At 41.8% G+C, this 21626-nt stretch overlaps 1 protein-coding gene across 1 annotated transcript in view; it reads right to left on the reverse strand.

The window, feature by feature from the left end:
- The window catches only part of LOC124718923 (aminomethyltransferase, mitochondrial), a 179404-nt gene extending 164711 nt beyond the window's left edge, over window positions 1-14693 (reverse strand). Inside the window, exon 1 of the mRNA XM_047244577.1 lies at window positions 14536-14693. The gene's annotated coding sequence lies outside the window, so the exon portion shown is untranslated. The remainder of the gene's footprint in view (window positions 1-14535) is intronic.
- Window positions 14694-21626: the final 6933 nt, after the last annotated feature.

Genomic DNA, 21626 nt, shown 5'->3' on the forward strand with positions numbered 1-21626 from the left:
CACATTAGCCTTTCTACCTAAAGACATCTTTCGTCGACGCTAACACCAGAAATACTGGGTGATCAAAAAGTCAGTATAAATTTGAAAACTGAATAAATCACGGAATAATGTAGATAGAGAGGTACAAATTGACACACATGCTTGGAATGACTTGGGGTTTTATTACAACCAAAAAAATACAAACGTTCAAAAAATATCCGACAGATGGCGCTTCGTATGATCAGAATAGCAATAATTAACATAACAAAGTAAGACAAAGCAAAGATGATGTTCATTACAGGAAATGCTCAATATGTCCACCATCATTCCTCAACAATAGCTGCAGTCGAGGAATAATGTTGTGAACAGCACTGTAAAGCATGTCCGGAGTTATGGTGAGGCATTGGCGTCGGATGTTGTCTTTCAGCATCCCTAGAGATGTCGATCGATCACGATACACTTGCGACTTCAGGTAACCCCAATGCACGGACTGAGGTCTGGGGACCTGGGAGGCCAAGCATGACGAAAGTGGCGGCTGAGCACACGATCACCACCAAACGACGCGCGCAAGAGATCTTTCACGCGTCTAGCAATATGGGGTGGAGCGTCATCCTGCATAAACATCATACGTTCCAGCAGGTGTTTATCAGCCAGGCTGGGGATGATGCGATTCTGTAACATATCGGTGTACCTCTCACCCGTCTTGGCAGCAGTTTTGCTGTCCAGCGCCAACTGTAAGACATTTTGTGAGCTGTTTTTTTTTCTTTTTTGTTCTAATAAAACCCCATGTCATTCCAAGCATGTGTGTCAGTTTGTACCTCTCTATCTACATTATTTCATGGTTTATTAAGTTTTCAAATTTATACTGACTTTTTGATCACCCAGTATTTTCGCGCTGCTCAGTTACAGTCAGGTACAAGAAAACAAGTCGAATGCCGAGCGGGGTCGGGCAGCGCTTGCGCAGAACAGACCAAGGTCGGCCGGTTCTCGATGCTGCTACGTTGTGTGGGAGGGCGTCTGGTCAACAGCTTCGTTACGTGACGTGTGTTTACCAACACACTGCTCTGCGCCAAGAGCAGCTGACGCAGGAAGACAAAGTAGTATCCTCCACATTTTTACACCTCGCCCTCCCCCCTCCCACCTAACACTTCTTCACGGTGTGTGGCTGAGGGTGCTTTCTACACACCAGTCACCTCCCCCCCCCTTTTCGTATTCCAGTCATGAATACTTTGTATAACGAACGTCACATAGAATGCCTCTTGCCCTCGTGGTATTTCTGCGAGATACTAGATGTGGCGGTTATAACATGTCACACTCTTAGAGAAACTCAGGTTTTGTACAATTGAAGGCTATAAATGCAGCTGGTTTGAATCATACTTAACGAACAGAAAGCAACAAAGTTGTGCTGAATAGCACAAATAATGTTGGGAGGGTGGTAAATTCTAGTGAATGGGAAGTCCCACAGGATTCAATTTTGGGTCCTTTGCTATTCCTTATTCATGATAATGACCTCTGACTTAACGTCCAGCAAGCAGAACTATTTCTTTTTGCAGATGACACGAATGTTATAATAAATCCATCTCCAGAGAAAGCAGCTGAAGATATTGTTAAGGATGTCTTTCGAAGAATTATTAAGAAAATGGACTCTCCCTTCATTCTGAAAAAACTCACTATATCCACTTCTGTACACCAAATAGAGTCATATCGGCAATTTATGTAGCATTTGAACAGGGCTCAGTTAACAGCGTAGATTTCTCCAAATTTTTGTGTGTTCACATTGATTATGACCTGAACTGGAAGAAGCATATTGCTGAGCTTCTCAAACAATTAAGTTCAGCTTCTTTCGCTCTTCGTAAGGTCGCTAGTCTTGGTAATAAAGAGATCAGCCTCCTAATATACTTCGCATATTTCCACTCATTATGTCTTATGAAATAGTTTTCAGGGGTAACTCACCACTTAGACATAAAGTATTAATTGCATTAAAGAGCCGGCCGATATGGCCGAGCGGCTCTAGGCGCTTCAGTCTGGAACCGCGCGACCGGTACGGTCGCAGGTTCGAATCCTACCTCGGGCATGGATGTGTGATATCCTTGGGTTAGTTAGGTTTAAGTAGTTCGAAGTTCTAGAGGACTGATGACCTCAGAAGTTAAGTCCCATAGTGCTCAGAGCCATTTGAACCATTTTGCATAAAAGAGAACAGGGAGAATAATTAGTGATGTTCGCCCAAGGACGTCATGTAGGCACCTATTCATGGAGTTAGGTATTTTAACTGCACCATCAGAGTACATAGATTCGCTAATGAAATTCGTTATAAATAAGCCATCTCAATTCGGGAAGAACAGTGATGTTCATACGTACAACGCTAGAGGGAAAAATGACCTTTCCTATCCGTTATTGAAGCTGTCAGTTGCTCAAAAAGGGGTCACATAACTCAGCAACAAAAATCTTTAATCATTTGCCCAACAACATAAAGTGTCTGGCAGGTGGCAAATCAAATTTTAAATGTAGTCTAAACTCAGTTCTTTTGGACAACTCCTATTGCATGCCGGCCGGTGTGGCCGGGCGGTTCTAGGGGCTTCAGTTTGGAACCGCGCGACCGCTAGGGTCGCAGGTTCGAATCCTGCCTCGGGCATGCATGTGTGTGATGCCCTTACGTTAGTTAGGTTTAAGTAGTTCTAAGTTCTAGGGGGCTGATGACCTCAGATGTTAAGTCCCATAGTGCTCAGAGCCATTTTTCTATTGCATGGTCGAGTTTCTGTTTCAGAACTGGTAAAAAAATGTGCCTTTAAATGTAGTTTCAAGTGTAGAACTAAAAATTTCAGTAATATTAATACTAGCGCTATTCATGTGTGTGTATATATATATCTTGTAATCTGACTTTTTCCACACCATGTCGATAAAATAATCGTGAAAATAATCAACGGAACATGACATAACTAAACTAAAGTAAACTAGGGTTCTGATCCTGTCGCAGAGTAAGTACGCATGCACCATAGACGAATGACCAGTAGCTGTTGCCTGTAGATAATCCGTGCGGTCATGGCCTTCATTTCTGTACGAGCTGTTCCTCCGTAAAAATGATAAGTGTAATAACAGAGCAGTGAATTGTCGTGAAGTTGCACATGAAACTGCTACTGAACCCCGTTGTTGTTGTGGTCTTCAGTCCAGAGACTGGTTGATGCAACTCTCCATTCTACTCTATCCTGTACAAGGTTCATCTCCGAGTAACTACTACAACCTACATTCTTCTGAATTTGCTTACTGAATTCATCTCTTGGTATCCCTCTACGACTTTTACCCTCAGCGCGTTCCTGCACTACTGAATTGGTGATCCCTTGATGTCTCAGAACGTGTTCTCCCAACCGATCCCTTCTTTTAGTCAGGTTGTCACACAAATTCCTCTCAGTACCTCCTCATTAGTTACGTGATCTACCCATCTAATCTTCAGCATTCTTCCGTAGCAACAAATTCTTCTGATGTCAACAGATTTGTGTTCTTCAGAAACGCTTTCCTTGCCAGTCTACATTTTATATCGTCTCTAACTTCGAACCATCATCAGTTATTTTGCTCCCGATAGCAAAACTCATCTAGTACATTGTTTCATTTCCTAATCTAATTCCCTCAGCATCACCTGATTTAATTCGACTATATTCCACTATCTTCGTTTTGCTTTTGTTGATGTTCATCTTATATCCTTCTTTCAAGACACTGTCCATTCCGTTCAACTGCTCTTCCAGGTCCTCTGCTATCTCTAACAGAATTACAATGTCATCGACAAACCTCAAAGTTTGTATTTCTTCCACCATGGATTGTAGTTCCTACTCCATATTTTTTGTTTGTTTGCTTTACTGCTTGCTCAAAATACAGATTGAATGACATCGGGGCTGTAGCCATACTCCTTGGCATTTCATCGACGTAACTGCTTTCACTTTTCGTTCAATAATTTTGAGATCATGTAATAAGGAGTCTTTCTGTCTATGGATTCGCATCACGTTACATTAGTTTACGTTGAGGGTGAGTTGTCGCACCCTACACAAAGCGTCGCTTCCTGTATTTCGCTGCAATTTTCTAGCGTCGCGACGCCTCTGTATGCAACAGAATCATCCGCTAGAAGCCTGCTGGAACTCGCGACATTATCTGCTGGGTCATTTATATGCTTCGTGAAAACTAACGCTCCTCTAATACTCACCAGGAGCACGCGCGAAACTACTATTACATCCCAATTCAGAACGACTTGCTGTATTCGGTTTGGTAGATACTCTTCAGTCCAGTCAGCTGACCTAACATTCCATACACTCGTATTTTCTAGTTTGGCGGCAACGCGGAACTGCATCGGATGCCTTCCGGAAATCAAGGAGGACGGCATATATCTGGGCGCCTGTATCTACTGCTTTTTGGCTCGGTAGGGGGGGGGGGGGGGGTGTAGGACGTCAAACGAGCCAACTTGGAGCAGGAGAAGCACCAAAGGACATTTTAATCCGCACTGTCCACATTTTTACAATATATTCGTAAAACTTTGTCAGCATGACCAGGAACGATTCAGGATTCACAGTCATAGCAGTGGAAGTTCAAAAACATAGCAAAATAAATCTTTGTTACATGTGAAATTTCATCATTTTTTCAGTTACTATTGGCTGCGTTTGTTGCTATAGGTACGCTTTTCTTCATAAGTAAGAGAGATTCTTAGATGAATTTTGCAGAGCATACAAACCATACTCACAGGTGTACGAAATTCTAGAATTTATTTAATTTATGAAAAACTGAATGAGGTCTTACATTTTAAACCTCATGTTTAGAAAGAAACTCAAATTTTATGAAAGACATATTTACGCCAGTGACTGTAACACTTTCTTTATTTCACGATTGCACTTTCGTCCTTGGGCCATTATCAATTGAAGATTTAGTGGCTACTAGGCCATGGCACCCTAAAATGAGCTGACACATTTATACAAAAAAGTCAAATTTTATGGTTAATTATCTCAGTTTTACCACAGTTTTTAACAGATTTGGAAAATTCTAAAGTATCATACACCTGTAAGTATGGTTTGTTATGCTGCGCAAAATTCATCGAAGAATCTGTCTTACTTCTGAAGAAAAGTGTCCTATAGCAATAAATGCAGCCAATAGTAAGTGAAAAAAATGATGAAATTTCACATGTAAAAAAATTTATTTTGTAATTTTTTTGAACTTCCATTTCCATGAGAATGAATCCTGAATCCTTTCTCGTCATACTGACACAGTTTTATGAATTTATTTCTAAAAGTATAGACAGTGCAAATTAAAATGTCCTGTGATGCCTCTCCTGCTCCACATCGGCCCGTTTGACGTCCTACCCTACCCTCAGAAACTTTGTAGGTATTATGTGTTGTATGCCTTCGTTTCCTACAATGTTTGGTTTGGGCTTCCACCATGTATGAGACAGGCGAAATACAATGAGGCTTCAAGAAGAATACGATAATTCCCACACCAAAGAAAGCAGGTGCTCACAAGTATAAAAGTTACCGAACTATAAGTTTAATAAGTCACAGCTGCAAAATACTAACACGAATTCTTCACAGACGAGTGGAAAAACTGGCAGCAGCCGACCTCGGGGCAAGATCAGTTTGGATTCCATAGAAAAATATGAAAACGGGAAGCAATACTGACCCCACGGCTTCTCAAAGAAGATAAGTTACGGAAAGGCAACCCTTTTTTAATAGTATTTTTAGACTTAAAGAAAGCTTTGGCAACAATAATACACTCTCTACGCTGAGACAAGAAGTCCACACTCACCACAGCAATGCAAGTTCATGTGCTAGCTAGCTCCGCAGATGATGAACACACTGAACAAATATATGTAAAAAAAATAAAAGAAATTCTTCAGATAGTTAAGGGGACAAAAATTTAATAGTGATGGGGGAGTGGAATTCGATAGTAGGGAAACGAAGAGAAGAAAAAGTAGTAGGTGAATATGAACTGGGTGAAAGGAATGAAAGAGGAATCCGCCTGGTCATAGCTGTTTGCACACAGCATAATTTCATGATAGCTAACACTTCGTTTATGAATCATAAGACCAAGTTGTATACGTGCAAGATACCTGGAAACACAGGAAGGTTTCAGATTGATTATACGTATAGTGGTAAGACCGAGATTTCAGAACTATATTTTAACGTGTAAGGCATTTCCAGCGACAGGTTGGACTCTGTCCACAACTTATTGGATATGAACTGTGGGTTAAAACTGACTAAACTACAGAAAGACAGGAAATTAGCGAGTTGCGTCCAGGATAAACTGATAGTACTAGAGATTGTAGAGGGTATCGCGAGGGGGGGGGGCAGGGGGGGAGCATTAAGGAAAGATTGACAAAAACAGGGGAATGGAATACAGTAGAAGAAGAATGGGTAGCTTTGAGAGATGAAATAGTGAGTGAAGGCAGCAGAGAATGAAGTAGGTAAAACGACGAGGCCTAGTAGACATCCTTGGGTAACACAAGATATATAGAATTTAATTGATGAAAGGAGAGAATATTAAAATGCAGTAAATGGAGCAGGCAAAAAGGAATACAAACATCTCCAAAATGAGATTGACAGGAAGCGCAAAATGGCTAAGCAGAGATGGGTAGAGGACAAATGTAAGGATGTAGAGGTATATATATATCACTGCGGGTAAGATAGATACTGCCTACACGAACATTAAAGAGACCTTTGGAGAAAAGAGAACCACCTGTGTGAATATCAAGAGCTCAGATGGAAGACCAGTCCTAAGCAAAGAAGGGGAAGCAGAAAGTTGGAAGAAGTATATAGAGGGTCTGTAAAAGAGCGATGTACTCGAGAGTAATGTTATGAAAATGGAAGGCGACGTAGGTGAAGATCACATGGGAAATATGATACTGCGTGAGGAATTTGACAGAGCACTGAAACACCCAAGTCGAAACAAGGCCCCGGGACTAGACAACATTCGGCTAGAGCTACTGATAGCCTTGGAAGAGACAGTCATGGCAAAACTCTTCCATCTGATGAACAAGATGAATGAGACAGGCGAAATACAATCAGGCTTCAAGAAGAGTATGGTAATTCCCACTCCAAAGAAAGCAGGTGCTGACAAGTATAAAACTTACCGAACTATAAGTTTAACAAGTCACGGTTGCAAAATACTAACACCAACTCTTTACAGACGAGTGGAAAAACTGGTAGCAGCCGACCTTGCGGAAGATCAGTTTGGATTCCATAGAAAAACACAACACGCGAAGCCGGCCGGAGTGGCCGAGCGGTTCTAGGTGCTTCAGTCTGGAACCTGCCTCGGGCATGGACATGTGTGGTGTCCTTAGGTTAGTTAGGTTTAAGTAGTTCCAATTCTACGGGACTGATGACCTCAGAAGTTAAGTCTCATACTGCTCAGAGCCATTTGAACCATTTTTGAACACGCGGAGCAATACTGACCCTGCGACTTCTCATAGAAGATAGGTTAAGGAAAGGCAACCCTACTTTTATAGTATTTTTAAACTTAGAGAAAGCTTTGGACAATGTTGACTGGAATACTCTATTTCAAATTGTAAATGTGGCAGGGGTCAAACACAGGGCGCGAAAGGCTATTTACGATTTGCACAAAAACCAGATGGCAGTTATAAGAGTCGACGGGCGTGAAAGGGAAGCGGTGGTTGAGAAGGTAGTGAAACAGGGTTGTAACCTCTCCCCGACGTTATTCAGTCTGTATGTTGAGCAATCTGTAAAGGAAAAAAAATGGAGCATGAATTTAGGTCCAGGCAGAGGAAATAAAAACTTTGAGGTTTGCCGATGACATCGTAATTCTGTCAGAGATAGGATAGCACATGGAAGAGCAGTTGAACGGAATGGACAGTCTTGGAAGGAGTGTATAAGATGAAGATCAACAAAAGCAAAACGAGGGTAACGGAATGTAGTCGAACTAAGTCGGTTGATGCTGAGGAAATTAGATTAGTAGTAAATGAATTTTGCTATTTGGGGAGCAAAACAACTACTGATCGTCGAAGTAGAGAGGATATGAAATGTGGACTGGCTATGGGAAGTAAAGTGTTTCTGAAGAAGAGAAATTTGTTAAATCCAGTGTCGGGAGGTCTTTTCTGAAAGTATTTGCGTGGCATGTAGCCATATAAGGAAGTGAGACATGGACTATAAACAGTTTAGACAAGAAGGGAATAGAAGCTTTCGAAATGTGGTGCTACAAAAGAATGCTGAAGATTAGATGGGCAGACAGCGTAAATCAGGAGGTACTATATAGAATTGGGAAGGAAAGAAATTTGTGGCACAATCTGACTAGAAGAAGGTTGGTTGGTTGGTTTGGGGAAGGAGACCAGACTGCGTGGTCATCGGTCTCATCGGATTAGGGAAGGAAGTCGGCCGTGCCCTTTCAGAGGAACCATCCCGGCATTTGCCTGGAGTGATTTAGGGAAATCACGGAAAACCTAAATCAGGATGGCCGGACGCGGGATTGAACCGTCGTCCTTCCGAATGCGAGTCCAGTGTCTAACCACTGCGCCACCTCGCTCGGTCTGACTAGAAGAAGGGATCGGTTGGTAGGACACATTCTGAAACATCGAGGGATCAACAATTTAGTACTGGAGGGAAGCGTGGAGGGTGAAAATCGTAGAGGAAGGCCAAGAGATGAATACACTAAACAGATTCAGAAGGCTGTAGATTGCAGTGGTTATTCGGAGGTGAAGAGGCTCGAACGCGATAGAGTAGAATGGAGATCTGCATCAAACCAGTCTTCAGACTGAAGACCACAGCGACAACAACTCAGAAATTTAGTAGGGTTTATTCGAAACCTTCTTCGAAATGTAGTAATGGTGCAATTACGATATTATATAAATGATGGTAACCTAGTGCACGCTACATCTCCGCTTACCATATGTCATTGGAAACGTTGCCGACATCGTGAATACCAATTCAAATTGAATAGATTTCTTTTATTTACTTTGACTTTCTTTCCAAAACTCGTTAGGCAAACACGGAAAAACGGAAAGCTTTTCAAATAACAAGATTGAACAGATTGTACTTAACCTGATTATTCCGAAACAGAAACGTTATTAACGCTGTTTGGAGATGATTAATGGATATCGACAGTGATCAGGGTACCTGAATAAAGACGAGAGTTTCGATTAAAGAGACAAACGACTTCAGTGTCATTAGGACCGAGTCAATAACTCCATCGCACAAGCATAGGAAAGGAATAGCATTCCAGCATTATCTTAGTTCAGACCCTTCAGATGTCAGGTAAGCAAGAGACAAAAGCGCAGTCCTCCCTCGTACATCAGTAAGGGAAGTGAAATCCACGCGACTCAGAGATCAAGTTGGCCTGAATTCTTTGCTACAGTTTCCGTCTAGATCGCAATTGCAACCACTTATATGTTTCCCGAAATCAGCACAGCCTCTCTAAGATACAGTAAATGAAATAAAGTACCATTTTCGTTTCGGACTAGCGTCGTCCAGACATCCAGATACAGTTTTTTTTTTAGAGATTTCTGTGAAGAAAAAGTGGTCAGTGGCGCTATATTTTTTTAATAGATGTTACGGACACTTCCTCTTACATCAACATAAGCGAAGGCGGAGGGTATTCGTTATATGTGTTAAGGTTTCTTCCCCTTCCTTCCACTTATGAAGAGTTACAAGCTCAGCCCGTGTGTCAACATCTACAGTGAGTCTGAGAAGTTTTCGTGATACCTGCTTATTTTTTTAAAGTAAGTCTATACAAAACTACGGGCATTGTACTAAACACAGATAGGAATCGATTAAAAGAAATAATTGTTAACCAGGGTGTTAGACACAGGCGTGGACTATCACCTAACATTTTTAATATTTACACTGACTTCGTTGTTCACAAATAGAAATGTAACACAAAGAAAGAAACTAGGACAACGAATGCGAAATTCCTGTATGTACTTCTGTCTCAGATGATATCGTTGTTATTCTAAAAAATGAATATGACATCCAAGCATAAGTATACCAAATGAATGAAATATGCAATAAATACTTTAGAATTTCTAGCATTAAAAAGAAAATAATGGCATTCCGAGAAAAATATCCAATCAAAAATTATTTTGGATACCTGTGTTTTAAAGCAAGTCTCCCAAATACTGTAAGTTTCGATCTTGTCTCTAACGGTGAAAATGAAATACACAAATTCCAAGCTGTCTGTGCTACCATTAGCGGAACACTGGGCTATAAAGTATAAAAAAATTCTGTAAAGTGATGGCGGTTCCTGCTTTATCCTATGGAAGCGAAAGCTGGGTTAGCACAAAAAAAAAAAAAAAGAATGGCCAGTTTTGGGTAGGGATGGTGCCTTCGACCATAGATATTGGTAGACTGGTCATGACGTATATTTCGTGGCACCAACATCTCTACCGCTATACCACGTGACTATTGGCAAAACAATGGTGGTATCCTGTTGTGCTTATGGTTGTACCGAGCGTTTTGTGAAGGGAAGTAACATTAAATTTCACGTGTAAGTATTATTAGTATAATTTAGCGGCATTTCTTGAATACTGATAAACTATTGTGTGTATCATATCCTTATCCAGAACGCCACAGTTACGTAAATTGGCGGTTTGAAGTGCTGTGTGTGTTTCCAGGCGCACATTGCAATCGTATATATTTCTTGAAATGGTAAGCTACAAAGCTGCTTTTTATCTTTCGTATAGGTTTCCAAAGGATGAAGGGCGCAGGCAATATATATATATATATATATATATATATATATATATATATATATATATATATATATATATATTCTTCAAAGTGCTTCGAACAGATGCGTGTGTGCGCAGTAGGCTTGAAATCTTTTCGTTTCAATGGCTGTATCCACATCTGCCTGCGCCCTTCATCCTTTGGAAACCTATACGAAAGAGAAAAAGCAGCTTTGTAGCTTACCATTTCAAGAAATATATACGATTGCAATGTGCGCCTGGAAACACACACAGCACTTCAAACCACCAATTTACGTATATATATATAAACAAAGATGATGTGACTTACCAAACGGTCTCGCGGTTCTAGGCGCGCAGACCGGAACCGCGCGACTGCTACGGTCGCAGGTTCGAATCCTGCCTCGGGCATGGTTGTGTGTGATGTCCTTAGGTTAGTTAGGTTTAAGTAGTTGTAAGTTCTAGGGGACTAATGACCACAGCAGTTGAGTCCCATAGTGCTCAGAACCATTTGAACTTACCAAACGAAAGCGCTGGCATGTCGATAGACACACAAACACAAACATACACACAAAATTCAAGCTTTCGCAACCAACGGTTGCTTCGTCACGATAGAGGGAAAGAGAGGAAAAGACAAAAGGATGTGGGTTTTAAGGGAGAGGGTAAGGAGTCATTCCAATCCCGGGAGCGGAAAGACTTACCTTAGGGGGGAAAGAAGGACAGGTATACACTCGCTAACACACACACATATTGCCAACATATTTATTGCCAACATATTTATTGCCAACAACCCTTCCCACTCCAAAAGCAATGGCAGTGTGCATTGCTACTACATAAGAAGAAAGAATGATTTTTACTATCCTGGATTAAATCCGACTTTGGTACAAAAAGGGGTGAATTATGCTGGTATTATTTTAAAGAACAATTTGCAAAAACAAGTTAGGGGTTTGATTTCTCATCTGGGTTTAGTTTTATTTTGTACTTCCCAGTTACAAAACATACGAATATCAGAAACAAATACTGAATACCATTTGCAAAAAGGTAGTTGTATGGCCTATGTGAGTTTCCAGATAATAAGCTGTAATGTATGGGATAAATAATACGCTGCTACAAAAATCTTTGGTCATTTACCAAAAAGCATTAAAAGCCTGACAGATAGCCAACCAGCATTTAAAATCAAACTAAAAGAATCTATGAATGACAGCTCCTACTCAGTAGACGATTTTTTAGGTATAAATAAGTGATTGGAAGAATTGTCATGTAATGATAGGTCTACCTTTCATTAAACTGACACATCATTGTGAAGTATCGTATTCATGATCTGTGGAACAAGTATTCATGTAAGTAGCTACTGATTTTGTAGATATCTTATTTGGTACATTTACGAAACAAACTATTTAAACCAAAAAAGAGCTTTCAAATGAAACTGCTTTACGTTTTGTGGGTGAACGACACAATTGTGTTCGTTACATTCGATGTGAACACGTGTGTTTACGTTACAGGTTTCGTTGTTTATGCCGGTTTACGAAGTCTGTAACACTTTCTACAACCAAGGCACTAAAACACACACACGCAATATTTACATTTTATGCAGTGCATAACGCGTATTGTTAGTAGAGAATGCATCTCATAATTGGTAACACTGAAATATTCGCGGCGAATATATTGCCGAACATCGAAAGTGCTTCAGCAGTTCACAAAGTTCATTGTGAAGTAATGGCTGTAAAACTAAATTTGTACAGTGGTTACGCAATAATTTATCACTTCTAGCTGTGTTTACATAAGCTACATTTAATGTGGTGAAGTTAGCAGGAAATCCACTGAGAAATACTGGAAGTGAAATCAGGAATCAGAATGCTGCCTTGAACTCCCGCCGACGTTCTGCCAACAGTCACGTGATTCTATGTTGCAGCCACGCCAGATGTATAGCCGCTGCACTGTTTGCCCAGTCTATTAGTATCTATGGTCGAAGGCTGGTGCTCTCTGTAGATGCACAGAAATTCATACATTCCTGGCATCGCCACTGATACTGCCAACAAACTAGTCACTGGGAGAATGCTTTTATTTCAAGTTTCAAATCTGATAACAAACGAGAAAATAAATATTTTTTAATATCCTTAGAAATTAACAATTCCGGGTTTTTCCATTTACTTAGACTGTGAAACCTCGCGTCTTGCCAAATTTCATGTCAACGGGAATTACCCTATGGCTTTTGATAGCCAGTTTTCGAGTATCAAAATGCCTAACGTAAAAGGCCGTATCTTTTGAATGCATTGACATAGAAGCTCAAAATTTGTACACCCATAATGAACCATCGACCTTAGTATGCGGCGTAAATTTGAACTGGATATGCGAAACTGTTCCACAGAAAAAGGGTCTTAGCAGACGGAAAAACAAAGAGAAAGACGGATAAATAATAACAAAAAATATTCTTTGGGAAGCGAGACGCTACCGCAAGACCACGAGCCGTGAACATTCTACACAGTTGATTCACAAAGATACGCAAATATTTTAATACGTTATTCTGCAAGTACAACCAAACAAAAAAGTTCATTTAAACATAGGTCTGCAAATGTTTTGTTACAGAGTTACGCCTAATAAAAGATTTTTCCTGAAACTTAGGAACTTGGCTAATACAAAGGCATCGCAAAACTGTATGAGGTGAAAGTAAAGCACGATTTCCATTTATTTTCTTGTTATTGATCTGGTGAATCTAATAAAACATGTCCCAGGCGTGTGTCTGCCGTAGTTTTCCAGAACATCCAGAGAAGCAAAGATTATTATACAAGTAAATTTGTTTCCTTTCTGTTAATAATGTAGGAAGGTTTATTTCATTGTTGGCAACCGTTAGTGAGCTGTTTCAGTCGTTTCCAAGCCTCGAACGAGTTAGTTTTCTGCATTGTTCAGTGGAAGAACATAATAACAACAGTGTATTTAAGTGAAACCACATAGTAACTGTTGTAGTTTGTAGATTATTTATGAAATAGGGATGCCTTTCAAATTTACGACAGAGGAATACGCAGATATGGTGTTTATTACATCATTTTTCCAAAATTAAATGCTCTACACCTTCTGTTGAAAACTTGGTGCAGTTGCCTGGAACTGGGCCAAGCAGTTAGTAAATAAAAACTTTTACGAAATTACCTCTTTGATTCCCTGGATGTTCTGGAAAACTACAGCAGATACAGGTCTGGGACATGTTTTATTAGATTCACCAGATCAATAACAACAAAATACATGGAAATCGCGCTTCACTTTCACCTCGTACAGTTTTTCGATGGCTTCATATTAGCGGAGTTGCTAAATTCCAGGCAAAATCTCTTACTCCGCAACTAAAGATTTGTGGACCCATGTTTATACGAACCTATTTCTTTAGTTTTACTTGTAGAATATCATATTACAATATTTGCGTATCTTAGTGAATGACCCTGTATAGGGGTTTCTCTTTTGGACGTGATGCACGGAATCCAAAATAAGAAATAACAAAATTCAAGCGGGAGAGATGTGATTTCTAAGATAGGGGAAATGCTGGACAGGAAGAGACGTGATTAGAAATGGAGGTATTATAATAGTATTAAATATTTTAAATATGAACGAAAAAGTTCGAAAATATTGTGAAGGCTGGAGACAACGCCTCGTGAGAATGCCAGGTCCCAGAATTCCCCAAAAGATCCTGAAATAGCAGCCGAATGGGAGAAGAGATAGTGGAAGATCTGGAAAAAGATGGGAGTGATTTTGTGAGTTCAGAACAGGGAGCGGTCTCATCCGGGAAAAGATGATGGTGTTATAGTTCCCTCTGCCTCGCACTGCGCAGCGATTGCGGAGTACACGGATGGATACTCTGTTGCTGAGCAGGGAGCTTAAGCCGTGTAGGTACAGCCAGTGCTTAGCTTGCTTACCTTTGGCGGCCTGGTCTTCACAAGACGAGCAGCAGGTGGTCCAGTGGATTCCTAGATGGCGCGGATCGCTGGTCTGTAGCGAGGGCCCTGCGCTACTGTGTGTGCATGCGAGACACGCTCTTCCCAGACTGGTCCGCCCAGCTATCAGCTGAGGAGCAGCGATGCACGGCACTGATTGGACGGCGAGGTCAGGCGCCCATGCTTCCTTCTCGAGCCACCAGAAGTCGCCAGCGAGCTAACCGGTCTCCGTGTGTTGGAGCGGCCACTACACGGCAACGCCGCGTGCTGCCCCTAGGCTAGATGCGGTTACGTACAGTACACTCTGACACTGCTGCCGGTAGTAGCTGCCTATCACCGTGAGTCATCACAGCCGCTTGGCGGTCAGGTACAAGGGGCGCAGACGTTCTTCCGACATCCGCATACAGAGAGTGGTCCTAAACTACACTGAAGCGCCAAAGGAACTGGTACAGGCATGTTGTTGTTGTTGTTGTTGTAGTCTTCAGTCCTGAGACTGGTTTGATGCAGCTCTCCATGCTACTCTATCCTGTGCAAGCTTCTTCATATCCCAGTACCTACTGCAACCTACATCCTTCTGAATCTGCTTGGTGTATTCATCTCTTGGTCTCCCTCTACGATTTTTACCTTCCACTCTGCCCTCCAATGCTAAATTGGTGATCTCTTGATGCCTCAGAACATGTCCTACCAACCGATCCCTTCTTCTAGTCAAGTTGTGCCACAAACTTCTCTTCTCGCCAATCCTATTCAACACCTCCTCATTAGTTATGTCATCTATCCATCTAATCTTCAACTTTCTTCTGTAGCACCACATTTCGAAAGCTTCTATTCTCTTTTTATCCAAACTATTTATCACCCATGTTTCACTTCCATACGTGGCTACACTCCATACAAATACTTTCAGAAACGACTTCCTGTCACTTAAATCTATACTCGATGTTAACAAATTTCTCTTCTTCAGAAACGCTTTCCTTCCCATTGCCAGTCTACATTTTATATCCTCTCTACTTAGACCATCATCATTTTGCTCCCCAAATAGAAAAACTCCTTTACTACTTTAAGTGTCTCATTTCCTAATCTAATACCCTCAACATCACCCGACTTAATTCGACTACATTCCATTATCCTCGTTTTGTTTTTGTTGATTTTCATCTGATATCCTCCCTTCAAGACACTATCCAATCCGTTCAACTGCTCTTCCAAGTCCTACGCTGTCCCTGACAGAATTACAATGTCATCGGCAAACCTCAAAGTTTTTATTTCTTCTCCATGGATTTTAACACCTACTCCGAATTTTTATTTTGTTTCCTTCACTGCTTCCTCAATATTTTTTTTTTTTTTTTTTTGGTCATCAGTCTACCGACTGGTTTGATGCGGTTCGCCACGAATTCCTTTCCTGTGCTAACCTCTTCATCTCAGAGTAGCACTTGCAACCTACGTCCTCAATTATTTGCTTGACGTATTCCAATCTCTGTCTTCCGCTACACTTTTTGCCCTCTACAGCTCCCTCTAGTACCATGGAAGTCATTCCCTCATGTCTTAGCAGATGTCCCATCATCCTGTCCCTTCCCCTTATCAGTGTTTTCCACATATTCCTTTCCTCTCCGATTCTGCGTAGAACCTCCTCATTCTTTACCTTATCAGTCCACCTAATTTTCAACATTTGTCTATAGCACCACATCTCAAATGCTTCGATTCTCTTCTGTTCCGGTTTCCCACAGTCCATGTTTCACTACCATACAACGCTGTACTCCAGACGTACATCCTCAGAAATTTCTTCCTCAAATTAAGGCCGGTATTTGATATTAGTCGACTTCTCTTGGCCAGAAATGCCTTTTTTGCCATAGCGAGTCTGCTTTTGATGTCCTCCTTGCTCCGTCCGTCATTGGTTATTTTACTGCCTAGGTAGCAGAATTCCTTAACTTCATTGACTTCGTGACCATCAATCCCGATGTTAAGTTTCTCGCTGTTCTCATTTCTACTACTTCTCATTACCCTCGTCTTTCTCCGATTTACTCTCAAACCATACTGAGTACTCATTAGACTGTTCATTCCGTTCAGTAGATCATTTATTCTTCTTCACTTTCACTCAGGATTGCAGCGTCATCAGCGAATCGTATCATTGATATCCTTTCACCTTGTATTTTAATTCCACTCCTGAACCTTTCTTTTATTTCCATCATTGCGTCCTCGATGTACAGATTGAAGAGTAGGGGCGAAAGGCTACAGCCTTGTCTTACACCCTTCTTAATACGAACACTTCGTTCTTGATCGTCCACTCTTATTATTCCCTCTTGGTTGTTGTACATACTGTATATGACCCGTCTCTCCCTATAGCTTACCCCTACTTTTTTCAGAATCTCGAACAGCTTGCACCATTTTATATTGTCGAATGCTTTTTCCAGGTCGACAAATCCTATGAAAGTGTCTTGATTTTTCTTTAGCCTTGCTTCCATTATTAGCCGTAACGTCAGAGTTGCCTCTCTCGTCCCTTTACTTTTCCTAAAGCCAAACTGATTGTCACCTAGCGCATTCTCAGTTTTCTTTCCCATTCTTCTGTATATTATTCTTGTAAGCAGCTTCGATGCATGAGCTGTTAAGCTGATTGTGCGATAATTCTCGCACTTGTCAGCTCTTGCCGTCTTCGGAATTGTGTGGATGATACTTTTCCGAAAGTCAGATGGTAAGTCGCCAGACTCATCTATTCTACACACCAACGTGAATAGTCGTTTTGTTGCCACTTCCCCCAATGATTTTAGAAATTCTGATGGAGTGTTATCTATCCCTTCTGCCTTATTTGACCGTAAGTCCTCCAAAGCTCGTTTAAATTCCGGTTCCAATACTGGATCCCCTATCTCTTCTAAATCGACTCCTGCTTCTTCTTCTGTCACATCAGACAAATCTTCACCCTCATTGAGGCTTTCAGTGTATTCCTTCCACCTATCTGCTCTCTCCTCTGCATTTAACGGTGGAATTCCCGTTGCACTCTTAATGTTACCACCGTCGCTTTTAATGTCACCAAAGGTTGTTTTGACTTTCCTGTATGCTGAGTCTGTCCTTCCGACAACCATATCTTTTTCGATGGCTTCACATTTTTGCTGCAGCCATTTCGTCTTAGCTTCCCTGCACTTCCTATTTATTTCATTCCTCAGCGACTTGTATTTCTGTATTCCTGATTTTCCCGGAACATGTTTGTACTTCCTCCTTTCATCAATCAACTGAAGTATTTCTTCTGTTACCCATGGTTTCTTCGCAGCTACCTTCTCTGTACCTATGTTTTCCTTCCCAACTTCTCAATATACAGATTGAATAACATCGGGGAGAGGCTACAACCCTGTCTCACTCCATTCCCAACCACTGCTTCCCTTTCATGGCCCTCAACTCTTATAACTGCCATTTGGTTTCTATACAAATTGTAAATACCCTTTCGCTCCCTATATTTTACCCCTGCCACCTTCAAAATTTGAAAGAGAGTATTCCAGTCAACATTGTCAAAAGCTTTCTCTAAGTCTAGAAATGCTAGAAACATAGGTTTGCCTTTCCTTAATCTAGCTTCTAAGATAAGTCGTAAGGTCAGTATTGCCTCACGTGGTACAGGCAGAATACGGCCCTGTGGTCGGCAACGCCTGCACAGGGTGGTCCATTGATCGTGACCGGGCCAAATATCTCACGAAATAAGCATCAAACGAAAAAACTACAAAAAACGAAACTTGTCTAGCTTGTAGGGGGAAACCAGATGGAGCTATGGTTGGCTCGCTATATGGCGCTGCCATATGTCAAACGAATATCAACAGCGTTTTTTAAAAATTGGAACCCCAATTTTTATCACATATTCGTGTAGCACGTAAAGAAATACGGATGTTTTAGTTGGACCAGTTTTGCCGAGGGGGTCTAAGGCGCTGCAGTCATGGACTGTGTGGCTGGTCCCGGTGGAGGTTCGAGTCCTCCCTCGGGCATGTGTATGTGTGTGTGTTTGTCCTTAGGATAAATTAGGTTAAGTAGTGTCTAAGCTTAGGGACTAATTACCTTAGTAGTTAAGTCCCATAAGATTTCACACACATTTGAACATTTGGACCACTTTTTTCGCTTTGTGATAGATGGTCTGTAATAGTCACAAGCATATGGCTCACAATTTTGGTAACAGGTAGGTTTTTTATATTAAAATACAGAACGTAGTTACGTTTAAACATTTTATTTCGGTTGTTCCAATGTGATACATGTACCTTTGTCAACTTATCATTTCTGACAACGCATGCTGTTACAGCGTGATTATCTGTAAATACATCAACAATGCAATAAATGCTCAACATGATGTCAGTCAACCTCAATGCATTTGGTAATACGTGTAACGACATTCCTCTCTACAGCGAGTAGTTCGGCTTCCGTAATGTTCGCACATGCATTGACAATGCGCTGACGCATGTTGTCAGGCGTTGTCGGTGGATCATGATAGCAAATATTCTTCAACTTTCTCCACAGAAAGAAATCCGGTGCTTCGACAACCAATCCAGCAGTCATGAAACATGCTATTCAATACCGCTTCAACCGCACGCATGTGCCGGACATCCATCATGTTGGAAGTACATCCCCATTCTGTCATGCAGTGAAACATCTTGTAGTAACATCGGTAGAACATTACGTAGGAAATGAGCATACATTGCACCATTTACATTCCATCGATAAAATGGGAGCCAATTAACCTTCCTCCCACAATGCCGCACCATACATTAACCCGTCAAGGCCGCTGATGTTCGACTTGTCGCAGCCCTCGTGGATTTTCCGTTGCTCAATAGTGCATATTATGCCGGTTTACGTTACCGCTGTTGGTGAATGACGCTTCGTCGCTAAATAGAACGCGTGCAAAAAATCTGTCATCGTCCCGTAATTTCTCTTGTGCCAAGTGGCAGAACTGTACACGACGTTCAAAGTCGTCGCCATTCAATTCCTGGTGCACAGAAATATGGTACGGGTGCAATCGATGTTGATGTAGCATTCTCAACACCGACGTTATTGAGATTCCCGATTCTCGCGCAATTTGTCTCCTACTGTTGTGATGATCAGCCGCGACAGCAGCTAAAACACCTACTTGGGCATCATCATTTGTTGCAGGTCGTGGTTGACGTTTCGCGTGTAGCTGAACACTTCCTGTTTTCTTAAATAACGTATCTGTTCGTCGATCGGTCCGGACACTGGGATGATGTGGCTCAGGATGCGGAGCAGTATACATAGCATATGCCCGTCGGATATTTTGACCACAATAGCCATACGTCAACACGATATCGACCTTTTCCGCAATTGGTAAACGGTGCATTTTAACACGGGTAATGTATCACGAAGCAAACAGCGTCCTCACTGGCGGAATGTTACCTCATACCACGTACTTATACTTTTGTGAATATCACAGCGCCATCTGTCACAAAATAAAAAAAGTGGTCCAACTAAAACATTCATAATAGCACGTTGTCAAGACTTAAGTGAGTTTGAACGTGGTGTTATAGTCGGCACACAAACGATGCGAGACAGCATCTCCAAGGTAGCGATGAAGTGAGGATCTTCCTTTACGACAATTTCAGCAGTGTACCGTGCGTATCAGAAATCCGGTGAAGCATTAAGTTTCCGACACCGCTACGGCCGGAAGAAGATTCTGCAACAGGACCAACGACGAGTGAAGAGTGTCTTTCCACGTGGCAGAAGTGCATTCCTTCCGCAGTTTGCTGCAGATTTCAATGCTCGACCATCAATAGGTGTCAGCGTGCGAACCATTCAACAAAACGGCGTCGATATGGGCTTTCAGACCCTAGATGACTGCACGACACAAAGCTTTACGTCTCGCCTGGGCCCGTCAACACCAACATTGCAGTGTTGATCAGTGGAAACATGTTGCCTGGTTGGCGCCGCTTGTTTCAAATTGTATCGAGCGGATGGACATATATGGGTATGGAGACAACTTCATGAATCGGTGGACCCTGCATGTTAGCAGCGGACTGTTAAAGTTGGTGGAGGCTCTGTAATGGTGTGAGGCGTGCACAATTGGAGTGTTATAGGACTCGTTATACGTCTAGATACGACTCTGATAGGTGACACGTACGTAAGCATCCTGCCTGATCACCTGCATCCATCCATGTCCACTGTGCATTCAGACGGACTTGGAAAATTCCAGCATGACAATGCGACACCCCACAGGTTCAGAACTGCTCCAGGAACACTCACTTCCGCTGGCCGCCAAACTCCCTATTATAGAGCATGTCTGGGATGCCTTGCAACGCCCTGTTAAGGAGAGATCTCCACACCCTCATACCCTTAAGGATCTAAGAACAGCCCTGCAAGTTTGTTGGTGTCAGTTCCCTCCAGCACTACTTCAAACTTTAGTCGAGTCCATTCCACGTTCTGTTGCGGCACTACAGGATAGGATATTACGCAGGTGTCCCAGTTTCTTTGGCACTTCAGTGTATATGTCAAAAATGGAGCAGTAGATACAGCGCGTTAACTGTAAGACGGCAGAGTTGTGAGGGGAGTGCGGGGAGAGAAGGAAGCAAGCATTCGCCGGCGAGGGGGAGGAGCCGTTGGGGGGGGGGGGGGGCGACAAGGCACGCCTGCCAGTTGCAGTGCTGGCACTACAAATTGCGCGTCATGCTTACACGAAAGCAGACGAAAGGCTTGGAAGTAAAACTCGCTTTAAATGTTGTTCGTAAACGAAACTTAAATCGTCATGTGCATTAATATATGTATGTATGTTTGTCTACTATGCGCTCACAAACAATTCATCCGATTGCAATGAAACTTTGGTGAGGTGTTCTCCGAACGTCCGAAAAGAGTAATGGACAATGTTTCAACAGTACGATCACGTAGCAAGCGGAGCGCAATTGTTTAGGTAAAGGCTTGTTATGCAGCGGACCCGGGTTCAATTCCCACTGCTCGCAATTTTTATTTAATTTCGTTCCCCGCATAGGTTAAACTATTAGTTATAAAATTTAAATATACTTAAACAGGTCATATTACGTAACTGTCAATCTCTATATATAATAATGAATGTATGTATGTCTGCCCTCTGTGCGTTCCCAAACCATTCATCCGAT

The sequence above is a fragment of the Schistocerca piceifrons genome, chromosome 10 (genome assembly GCF_021461385.2).
Source record: "Schistocerca piceifrons isolate TAMUIC-IGC-003096 chromosome 10, iqSchPice1.1, whole genome shotgun sequence".
Taxonomy (NCBI): Eukaryota; Metazoa; Arthropoda; class Insecta; order Orthoptera; family Acrididae; genus Schistocerca; species Schistocerca piceifrons.